Consider the following 12636-nt stretch of genomic DNA (forward strand, 5'->3'; position numbering starts at 1 on the left):
AAGCAACTCTGTTTGCAATTCAAGCTTATTTAGACTCACTACAGTTTGAAGCTGGGTGTATAGTTCACCTTATTTCTGAATGAGATACGTACAACACTGTCTCATGATGGTGGCAGTTGGTTTCTGTAATGGCAGAGGACAGAGTGGGAAGGGCTTACATGAAACCTGGGAGAGGGAAAAATCCTAAGCCTCAAGTGACTTTGGTTCCCAGGTCAGAGGACACGATGGCTCAGTGTTAGCCTTTTGAGTCATTTGATAACAGTAGGGAACAAGTCATCGATTTGCTTAGGAAGGACTTTTCTCCTATCACAGAAAGTCATTGACTCTGGAAACCCCTTAGTTTCAGACAAACTGGACAATTGACTAACTTCAGTCACGGCACTTTGAGTGCTACTGTGAGAAACAGTGTCTTATCCCTGGTCACTTCACTAGCTCCAGGGGACTGGCTTCTTCTGCAGACATGGGATTGGCAGAGGCCTTGCTGCTTGGTGCCTTTTCCTTCCCAACCACAGTGATTGGGTTGTGGGTGGACATATGACACCGATGCCAGAGAGGCTTAATTTTAGACACCTTTTAAAATCTAATTTCACACAGCCCAGGCTGGCTTCAAACACTCTGCATGCTCAAGGGATGACTTTGAACTGCTGACCCTCCATCTTCCTTGTCCTGAGTGCTAGAGTTACAGGCATGGGCCTCCCGCCCAGTTCCTGCAGTGCTGGTGCTCAAGCCTAGCTCCTCATGCACTCTAGGTAAACATTTTATTAACTAAGTCACATCCCTAGAAATTCTGGAGTTTGGTTGGGTCCATTGGGAAGGAAAAGGGGGGATGTTTTCAGTGGGATCACAGGTGGTAGTGAGCCTAGCAAACATTTAAAGATAGACTTCTTGATGGAAACAGGAATCAATCATGACAGAGTGTAGCAGAGAGATGGAGAGAACCCGCAGTTCCTGGTATTTGAGCCTCTCTACCTGACTATTCCTGAAGAGAGTGTCACATGAGTGGTTTTCATTATGGGAATCAACATGTCTCCCTCTACCCTACCACCCAACAAGATTTCAAAGTGTTATGGGAGCTAAGGCTTAGGAGACAAGAGACTCTTCTATAATAAACTCAAAGATTCAACCTGTGGGAAAAGAATACAGAAGTTTAGAAATGTAGCTCAGAATCTCTGAGAGTTACAGTTCTAAACTTCTGTATTCCCCTTTGAGTGCATCCCTCAGATTATTCATTCAAATAATTCTTATGTGTAGTCAAAGATAACCAGATATGTATACATAAAACTCAAGGAGGAAGAGCCAACAAACAAAACTTAACTTCACATAAGACAGCTAAAAAGCAAATTAACAATTTGATAGGCCCATTAAAGGAATTATTCAGAGAACATAATGTGGGTATTAAAAAGAAGAATTAAAAAAAGAGAAGAGTGGCTGGAGGAATGGTTTAGTAGTTAAGAACACTTAACTACTCAAAGAGGACTTGGACTTGGTTCTCAGAACCTACATAACAGCTCACAACTGTCTGTAACTCTATTTCTAGGGGGATCTAATGCCTTCTTTTGGCCTCTGTATTCACCAGGTACACATGTGATGCATATATATATACCTGCAGTCAAATATACATATACATAAAAATAAATATTCAGAAAAAGTGAGTAGGGAGGGAAGTCTTGGAGGGAAGGAGGAAGAAGACAGGAAGGGGACAGGGAGGAGCCTGGAAGATAAAGTGATAAAGTATAAGCATATGTTTATTTGCAATTCAGATAGGAGAAGACACAACAAAGCAGATGTTGATATGAGCGGATAATCACTGAGAACTTTCTAGGATTATAGAAAGGCACCAATATTTTGCATCTTCTATAATCCCTAGAACCATAATAAGATAAATCAAAAGAATACTCCTAGCTACATCATGATGTTTCAGAAAATCAAAAATAAAGGGAAGTTTTAATAATAAAAATTGATTTACTTTAAGGGAGTGGCAGTTATGAATAATTAGACTTAACAACAGTGGAAGAGAGAAGGCACTATGGAGCAATACTCTCTCAGAGCGGAAGAAAGGTAGCAGCAATGTAGATAGATTTCATGTTTGAGAAGCAAAACCTTGTAGAAACAGAGATAAATTTAAAATTGTTTTCAAACCAATAAAATGTGTGAGTTCTCCAAGAGCAGACTTGTATGTAACAAAGCTAATTCTGAAGAAATGTTTTAAGTTAAAAAAAAAGCTTAAAAACTTTCTAAGTTAAAAAAGGCGGGGGACGAGGGGAATTAAAAAACCCATTACAGAAATCAGAAGTAAAAATAAAAGACAGAACACTTGCTCCATAAAGTTATGACTGAGGCAAATATGTCTGATTTCATCATTTTCCTGGAGGTTCTAGCCAGTTCAATTAGGCAAGAAAAAGAAATGAAGGGTGTCCAAATTGGAAAGAGAAGCAAAAACATCTCTGTTTGCTAAGGAAGCATCTTTTGTGTAGGATCCTTACTCCTTTTTGCTTGTTTGTTTGTTTTTTGAGACAGGGTTTCCCTGTATTGTTTTGGAGTCTGTCTCTGGAACTTGCTCTATAGACCAGGCTGGCCTGAAACTCACAGAGATCTGCCTGCCTCTGCCTCTTGAGTGCTGGGGTTAAAGGTGTGCACCACCAACGCCCAGCAGGATCCTTACTCTTATACCCTTACATATAAGAAAAACTTGGGGAATCCATTAAAAAAGTCAAATAATGGGTAAGTCAAGTTGCAGGGTTCAAGGTTGATCTAAAAATATCTAGACACTTTGCAAGTAAAACCTGCAAATAACATTTGGAAAACAATCCAGTGTCAAATCAGTATTAAAAGGAGCAAAATATTGGGCTGGGGAGGTGGCATGTTGGGTAAAGCCCATGCTGTGTAAGTATGAGGGTCTCAGTCTAAATTCCCAGACCCCATAGAAAAGTTTGGTATGGTGTAGACACCGGCAACCCCAGTGCTTCCACAGTGAGATCCAGTATCTCTGGAACTTCATGGGCCTGGCTACACAGTGGTGGGTAAAAGGAGAGACACTGCTCTCAAATAAGATATAAACTGAGGACTCACACCTGAGGTTATTCTCTGAATTCCACATCCTCACGCACACACACACACACACACACACACACACACACACACACACACACAGAGAGAGAGAGAGAGAGAGAGAGAGAGAGAGAGAGAGAGAGAGAGAGAGAGAGAGAGAGAGAGAGAGAGAGAGAGAGATTTGGAATCAATTTTGAAAGAAGAACAAAACTTTTACTTTTAAAAGGTTTATCTTTATTTTTTTCATTTTGCGCATGTGTGGCTTGGGTCATTTGGAAGAACATCTCTCCAGGTTCTCTTTTACTCTTTAGACCTTAAAGTACAAAGCATCATTGAAATACAATTTAAAGGATAGAAATAACCTATCTATCGGAAGATTTAATATTAGTAAGAAGACAACATCTCCCAAATGGGTTCAGTGCGATCTCATTAAAAGTTCAGTCTCACCCTTCCTTCTCCTCCTCCTTCTCCTCCTTTCTTCCCTCCCCTCCCCTCTCTCTTTCTCACTATGTAGACCTGGCTTGCTTGGAACTGTCCATGCAAACCAGGCTGGCCTCAAATTTGCTACAAATCTGCCTTCCTCTGCCTTTCCAGTGACTTCTTTGTAGAATCTGACAAGTTTATTTCCCCAAAGGATCCAAGAAGTCAATGAAAAGAAGAACAAAATTAGAGGACTTAATCTTTCTGATTTTAAAACCTTTTCCAGATCTACAGTCATCAAGACAATGTGACACAGATACAAGAGTAAATTCATGATTCGATAAATGGAACTCAGAGTCCAAATATAAACCCTCATAGTCTGGCCATTTGCATTTCGAATGAATTTTTAAGACAATTCAGTGGAGAAGGAGAATAATTATTTCAAAAAATGGTGGGTTAGCTGAATAAAGAACAAGTTAAAAGAATAAAGTCATATCCCTATCTCATACCACACACGAAAGTCATTTAAAATGGACCAAAAAAAAAACTACACACGAGAACTAAAAGCACAAACATCTTAGAAGGAAACATTGACATTTATCTTCATCTCAGAGCAGGGATGACACCCAAAGTATTACCAACAAATGAAAACGAAGAAATTGGATTTTAACCAAATCAAACTTCTTTGTGTGTCAACACCACCAAGAAAGTTAAGAAAATTGACTGACCATGATGCTGTGAGAAACCTTAAGAATTTAGAATAACATTTCGTCCTGAAGCGTGAAGATATGCTAAGAAAATGTACAGCTTGTCCTCTTGGGAGGACTTTCTTATGTTAAACACTCCTGGGGAAGAAGGTCTTGTGTAGTGATCACATTCCTGAAACTGAGATGTTTGTGGATATGAACCGAGAAAGAGTTTCCTCTGATTTATGACTGATTGAAATGAAGCAAACTTGTAAGTATGAGTTACATACGTAACAAATTAACTTGGTAATGACAGTAAGATGAGAGGAAAATGCTTGTGTGAGAAGTGGTTGGGACGATGATGTCCCAGTTTACCTACCAGCATCCAGCACCCGCCTTATCAGAGCAACGTTTAGTATCAGGAAGCACAGGACTGTTTCCTGCTCTCGGGGATCAGGAGCCTAGTCAGGCAAGAGCAAACAAGGCGGGAAGGCTGGTTTCTGTTTGACTAGCTGTAGGCCTGCTTGGCTTCCCGCCATCTCCTAATATTCCATACACGAACTGCATACTCTCTTTGGGGTGCTTCTATTCAGGGAGCTACACATTTACACAAGGGGTTCCTGAGTCATGGGGGAAACCAAGAGTGCAATCTGATTTTTCCCTCACAAAGACTTCCTTTAAATAGCACATTTATTTTTCCTTATCAGAGAAGTCGTATGAAACACAGAAAAAAGAGAGAAAAGATGAAAACGTTTCTCAGTATCCAAACAAGGATGGCTGGGTGGAGCCCCGAGGACCTTCAGGGTATGGAACTGGTTCATCTGATATGTTGTAGTGTAGATACCCGCTGCTAAATATTTGTCTAAACTCCAGAAAGCACAACTCGCAACCTGAATCCTGTGGGCTTTGGGTGACGACTCGTCAGTGCAGGCTTGTGAGTTGTGAGAAAAGGCACCACTTGGCGGGGGACCTGGACAACAGGGAAGGCTCTGCATTGGATGGGTATGGGGATAAGGAAGGTGTGGGAAATCTCCTTCATTCCACTCAGTTTCAATGCGACCCAAAACCATTGTAAAAATAGAATGAAAAATAAATAAAATCCTACCCCTCCGATCCCCAAACCACAAAAACACAGAAAATAAACTACAATTCTCCCTTTAAGAGTTTGCCTTTATTTACCTCCAATCTTCTTTTCCTAATACTATACACATTTTCATATACCTGGAATCAGACTACAAATACAGTTTTTAACCATGCTTTTTAAAATTTCACTTTACATTCAGTAAAAGTATTGCCTTCGTTAAGAACTCACTGCCAGCATATGTTTCAACTTTTTGTGCTGTGGCACCGTCAAGTTTGTTTACTGCCTTTTCCACTCTTGGATATTTAGTTTGTTTCCAGAGTTTGCTTTTTACTATAGTACTAGTCTCTTGAAGGACTAGAACCTCTGAAATATTGAAGGGTAAAAGCTGAAAGCTAGTATTCGAGATGTGAGTCAGTCCTGCTTACTAGTGCACAGGATATTGTCTCTGACTGAGGGACTCAGCCAAGGAAGTCCATCAGAAACCATGGGGAATGCTACTTGCTGACTCACTCCTTCAGGTTCAAGTTTGCTACCTTTCTTACCCAGTTAAGGATCACCTGCCCAGTCAATGGTGCTGCCCACTCTAGGATTGGCTCTTTTATATCAATTAACAATCAAGGCAACCTCTTATAGACATGCCCATGGGACAACCTGATAAAAATAATCGCTCAATTAGACTCCCTTTCCAGGTGAGTTGGCTGTGTCAGTTGACAGTTAATGCCAGCTAGGACAGAAAGGCGAGAGGGAAAACATTAGGATAGATCCCTAAGATCTAACATTGGTATTGGAGGAGACAGTGGCGGATTGTGTGTGTGTGTGTGTGTGTGTGTGTGTGTGTGTGTGTGTGTGTGTGTGTAGGAGTTCCCTAGTTGGTTGCAGGACTTTGGAGGCAGAGACTTCTGAGTTCTCAGCACATGGATGACACCTGATGACAGAGGCAAGACAATCATTCGAGTAGTGAAATGACACAGGAAGAGACTGCAAAACTGCTTCAACAGAGGGCCCAGATCTGGTCTTTGGAATAGTCTCAACGCTTAGAGGGCAGGTAGAGTAAATGGCATCAGCAAAAAGACTGGGAAGGGTTGAGAAGAGAGGGAGAAAGAAGTTGTGGATGTAGGGTCATATAAGGCAAAGGAAAAAGGTGCTTTGAGAAGGAGAAGGGGTGAAACACCATCTTGTGTTGCTAGAGGTCAAGCGGGTGGGGGGGATGAGGGGTGCCTTATGGGATGACTGATGAGGAGGTTCCCTAGTGCCTTTCTCAAGGGTGTTTTTAGTAAAAGTGTTAAGGAAGGGTGTTGGAACATAGAGACAAGGGATGTGTAGGCCATGAGAAGAGGGAATGCTACAGTGAAGACTTTTTAAATCAAATTTATCCAAGAAAGGGCAGGCGAGAAATGGAACCACAACAATAAAGAGCGTGGAGTTAGAGGAGAATAGGGAGAGGGAGCAGGGAGAAATGGCCAGTGTGTGCAATTGTAGATGGGAGACTAGAAGAGGAGACACAGGAGAGAGGGTCACTGAGGGACTCAAGTCTCTGTGATGACAGGATGAAGGATGTTCACACTTTCCATTCGTCTTAAGTGACCCATTTATGGGGTTTTCCTTCTAAGCATTCTGCCTCTTTTGCTGGTGCTTACGTTCAGAATGTACTCCACTTAAAAGTGCATTCTTGGGCTGGTGAGCTGGTGTAGTGGCTCAAAGCCCTTGCTGAAGACAGAAGTTTCTCCCACTCTCCAAAGATGTCCTCTGACCTCCAATGTGCCCTGGCATGTGTGTATTTGCACACATGTACACAATAACAGCAACTAAAATTAGAAAGCTCATTTTTCCTCTCAGCCACCCCCAGTTTGTTCTTGAATTTACTTATCTATCTGCTCACTCATTAGTACATACATAACTCAGTTTCTCAAGCAACCTTTATGTTTGGGGATGATTGGAGATGTGAAGGGGTCCAGGGCCTGGGATTTAGGGTTGTCTGCCTTGCCCAGGAGCACTGGAAGGGCCCCATCTTTCTTCTCTTTCGTGCCTCTACATAGCTGGTGGCTGTCAAGCTCAGTGCCTGTAACCATGGAGGTTTGTTAACCTGCAAAACCTGGTTCAGCAGCTTGGAAAGGCCAGAGAGACTTCATTTCATCAAGCTCCCAGGTGGAAGCCATGTTCTCAGTAGCAAGGGTCTAATTGGTGCTGTCTGAAACATAGGAAGGTGGCCAGACATCCAAAATATAGAATGTCTAATTAAATTTCAATTCCAGATAATGAGTTTTTATTATAAGGATAATCCAAACTTTAGAATGGAACATATTTATACTTAAACATTTACTAGATATACTAAGAAATTTTGTGTATACTGGAAATTCATATTTAGTAGGTGATCCAGTATTCTTATTTGTTAAGCATAGCAGCCTTATATGTGATTTAAGCAGCAGATATGAACTACATAGGTAATGCTAAATTTTCTAATAGCAGTATTTTAAAAAGTAAAACAGGAAGAAGTAAATTAAGTAATGCCGTTTCTTGAATCTACCATAAAAAAACTTTCAACGTAACAGAAGTTCTTTTCTAGCCCCATGGTTCTGAAATATAGTGGGTATTCTGCATTTCTATTGCAATTAGAATCTTCACTTTTTTCTTAATTTATTGTTTAAAAAACCCTTGAAAATAAATAAAAAACATCACATACCAAAATTAAGCAGCCTCAAAGACTATACAATTTAATGAACTTATATATAGTTAGGATTGACAATGAAAATGGAAGCTGTGAATCTTCACATCAAATTTATGCACTTGACAGCCACCCAAACAAACAAAAATCCATGACAGAATTAGAATTAGAAGACCATTAGGTTTATAGATATAAGCTCATATTCATTACATGAGTCAGTTCTTTCTAATTCCCTTATATTTAGCTTTTCTTGGTCTCATTTCCTCATATTATACTGTAACCACATGCACATTTGTTCACACACACATATTACATATACATGCAAACACACAACAAACACACACTTGGTTCCATTTCACATATGCCAGAGAACACGTAACTTCTTTCTGAGATTGTGTGATGTTTAGTGTATTCTAAACTCATTCTCTTTCTGTGATTTTTGACTTCATTTTTTTCCCATAGAAAATTTATTTGCTTTCATGCTGTGTTATAGAGAAATGTAAATAACCTAGAAATGTTACTAGCAAATGTAGAAAACTTTCCAATAAAGTGGATTTTCTTTTTGTAATAAATATAATAAAAACTAGTTATAAAGTTATTCAAATTAACATCATAGAAGGAAGTGAAATGATGTGAAAGTGTACAGCATTCATGGTTTTACAAAAACAGCTCACATCTTAAACATCTGCACAGATCTGTCTCTTCAAGAACTAACGGAATTCATATTTTTGTTCAGTTAACAAGTTGTTCAATGACATTCTATCCCTTCACATTTTTGGCAAGAAATCTACTATCTTTCCATGTCTTCTAATGTCTGTATCCCAGTGTCTTACAATGAGACATCTGGCTTCTTGTTTCCAAAGCCAAGGAAGGCATATCTGAGAAATAGCAACAAGGAAGACTGCCTTTGATATAAGACTTGGATGTCATTTGACTCTATTTACATGTTTGCATTTGATTTTGTATTTTATAAAGCTAAGGAAAGTCTTGGCAGGTGAAATGAGGTGGATATTGCACGATAAATACTGTGTATATTTCTGTGCACACAGTTACATCCCAGCACGGTTGCGGTCTCATTGATCTCCAATGTTTGCTTTACTTTTATTCCCTTTCCCCCATTCATGCTAAGTGGCCTGGATTCATAATTATGTTCAGACTTCATTTTTCTTTAGAGATGAGTAGTCGTCGATAGCTGTTCCTAGCTGCTGGTGGCAGCATTGGACAGCACAGATCCAGTTCTCTCCAGGTTATTTGGAGTGCAGTGGCCTGTGGCTCAGAGCTTGTTTTAAAAGCCCTTAGGCCCTTAGGGGATTCCAAGTCACTGTCTCCAACCTCGCAATGCTCCTGGAGGAGCGCATTCCTGCGGTGCCAGCCACCACGAGAGGGAGCCAGCACCTTTGAGTAAAGCCTCTCACCACGAGAGGGAGCCAGCACACCTCAAGTCCCTGACCAGCCCGCTCCCCCCCCCGGGCTCAGGAAGCTCATAGTCTTTGCTGGTTCTTTGACATCTGTCACATTCGCTTTCTCTGCTAGGGTTTCATTCTATGGGCCACCTCTTCACTCAGTTACTAGTTTCTGTTGCTGTACAGAAACATTTTAGTTCTTTTTTTTTAATTTAAATTTAAATTAGAAACAAGGTTGCTTCACAGGTCCCTCTCCGTTTTCCTCGCCTCCTCCTGTGCCCTCCCACCAACCCCCCCCCAATATCCTCTCACTTCCCCAGGGAGGGTGAGGCCCTTCATGGGGGTGTCCATAGTCTGTCATTTCATCCAGGGCAGGGCCTAGACCCTCCCCCAAGAGTCCAGGGTGAGAGTACATCTCACATTGTTGGATGGGAGTCCAAAGTCCGTGTGTATACTCGGGATAAATACTGATCTACTGCCCAAGGCTCAATAGATTACCTAGGCCTCCTCACTGACACCCACATTCAGGGGGTCTTGATCAGTCCCATGCTGGATTCCCAGGCATCAGCCTGGGATTCAAGAGTTAACCCTTGTCAGGTCAGCTGTTTCTGGGGGTTAAACCAGCCCAGTCTTAATCCCTTTGGTCATCAGTCCTCCCTCTCTGTTACTGACTTTCTTGAGTTCAGCTCAGTGCTTAGCCATGGGAGTCTGCCTCTTCTTCCATCAACCACTGAATGAAGTTTATGTTTCCCAGACTCTCTGGCCATGGGATTGTAGGCTGGCACTCCCCAGATCTATGTCTAAAATCCATATATGAGAGAGTACTTGCCATGTTTCTCTTTTTGTGACTGGGTTACCTTGCTCAGGATGGTTTCTTCTAGTGTCATCCATTTGCCTGCAAATCTCAGGATTCCATTTTTTTTTCTGCTGAATAGTACTCCATTGTGTAAATGTACCACATTTTCTCTATCCACTCTTCGGGTGAGGGGGATCTAGGTTGCTTCCAAGTTCTGGCTATTACAAATAACGCTGCTATGAACATAGTGGAACAGACATCCTTGTTGTATGAATGGGCATCTTTTGGATATATGCCTAAGAGTGGAGTTGCTGGGTCTTGTGGTAGGTTTATTCCCATTTTTCTGAGGAATCTTCATACTGATTTCCAAAGTGGCTGAACAATTTGGCACTCCTACCAGCAATGGAGGAGTGTTCCCCTTTTACCACATCCTCTCCAGCATAAATTGTCATTGTTGTTTTTTATTTTAGCCATTCTGACAGGAGTGAGATGGTATCTCAGAGTTGTTTTGATTTGCATTTCCCGGATGGCTGAGGATGTTGAATACTTTCTCAAGTGCCTCTCAGCCATTTTAGACTCCTCTATTGAAAATTCTCTATTTAGTTCTGCAGCCCACTTTTAATTAGATCTTTTGGTGTTTTGGAGACCTGCTTCTTGAATTCTCTGTAAATTTTGGAGATCAACCTTCTGTCAGATGTGGGGTTAGTGAATATTTTTTCCCATTCAGTGGGCTGCCTTTTTGTCTTGCTGACTGCGTCCTTTGACTTACAGAAGCTTCTCAGTTTCAAGAGGTCCCATTTATTAATTGTTGATCTCACTGTCTGTGCTACTGGCGTTATGTTCAGGAAGCTGTCTCCTGTACCAATTTGTTCAAGGGTACCACCCACTTTCTCTTCTAAGAGGTTCAGTGTGGCTGGATTTATGTTGAGGTCTTTGATCCATTTGGACTTAAGTTTTGTTCATGCCAATAGACATGAATCGATCCACATTCTTCTACATGCCAGCCTCCAGTTATGCCAGCACCATTTGTTGAAGATTCTTTCTTTATTCCATTGTATATTTTTAGCGTCTTTGTCAAAGATCAGATGTTCATACATGTGTGGGTTAATATCAGGGTTTTCAATTCGATTCCATTGGTCTACCTGTCTATTTTTGTGCCAATACCAAGCTGTTTTCAGGACTATAGCTATAAAATAGAGCTTGAAGTCAGGGATGGTGATGCCTCTGGACATTGCCTTGTTGAACAGGGTTGTTTTGGCTATCCTGGGTCTTTTGTTTTTCCATACAAAATTGATTATTGTTCTCTCAAGGTCTGTGAAGAATTGTGCTGGGATTTTAATGGGGATTGCATTGAATCTGTAGATTGCTTTTGGCAGGATTGCCATTTTTACAACATTGATCCTACCTATCCAAGAGCATGGGAGATCTTTCCATTTTCTGAGGGCTTCTTGAACTTCTTTCTTTAAAGATTCAAAGTTCTTGCGATACAGGTCTTTCACTTGCTTGGTTAGTGTTACCCCAAGGTATTTTATGTTGTTTGTGGCAATTGTAAAGGGTGATGTTTCTCTGATTTCTTTCTCAGCCCTTTTATCATCTGTATATAGTAGGGCTACTGATTTTCTTGAGTTGATCTTGTAGCCTGCCACTTTGCTGAAGGTGTTAATCAGCTGTAAGAGTTCCCAGGTAGAGTTCTTTGGGTCATTTATGTAAACTATCATATCATCTGCAAATAGTGAAAGTTTGACCTCTTCCTTTCCAATTTGTATCCCCTTGATCTCCTTTTGTTGTTGTATGGCTCTGGCTACAACTTAAAGTACAATATTGAAAAGGTATGGAGAGAGCGGACAGCCTTGTCTTGTTCCTGATTTTAGAGGAATTGTGTTTGAGTTTCTGTCCATTTAGTTTGATATTGGCTGTTGGTTTGCTGTATATAGCTTTTATTATGTTTAGGTATGTTCCTGTTATCCCAGATCTCTCCAAGACCTTTATTATGAAGGGGTGTTGGATTTTGTCAAAGGCTTTTTCAGCATCTAGTGAGATGATCATGTTATTTTTGTTTTTCAGCTTGTTTATATGGTGGATTATATTGATGGATTTTCATGTGTTGAACCATCCCTGCATCCCTGGGATGAGACCTACTTGATCGTGGTGAATGATTGTTTTGATGTGTTCTTGGATCCGATTTGCCAGTATTTTCTTGAGTATTTTTGCATCAATGTTCATGAGGGATATTGGTCTGAAGTTCTCTTTCTTAGATGTGTCTTTGTGTGGCTTGGGGATCAAGGTTATTGAAGTCTTGTAGAAAGAGTTTGGCAAAGACCCTTCTGCTTCTATTGTGTGGAATACTTTGAGAAGAATTGGTATAAGCTGTTCTTCGAATTTCTGGTAGAATTCTGCACTGAGGCCATCTGGATCTGGGCTTTTTTTGGTTGGGAGACTTTTGATGACTTCTTCTGTTTCCATAGGGGTTATGGGTCTATTTAAATTGCTTATCTATTCTTGATTTAATTTTGGCAAGTTATAGCTATCCAGGAAGT

The sequence above is a fragment of the Mesocricetus auratus genome, unplaced genomic scaffold (genome assembly GCF_017639785.1).
Source record: "Mesocricetus auratus isolate SY011 unplaced genomic scaffold, BCM_Maur_2.0 Super-Scaffold_100691, whole genome shotgun sequence".
NCBI classification, from domain to species: Eukaryota; Metazoa; Chordata; class Mammalia; order Rodentia; family Cricetidae; genus Mesocricetus; species Mesocricetus auratus.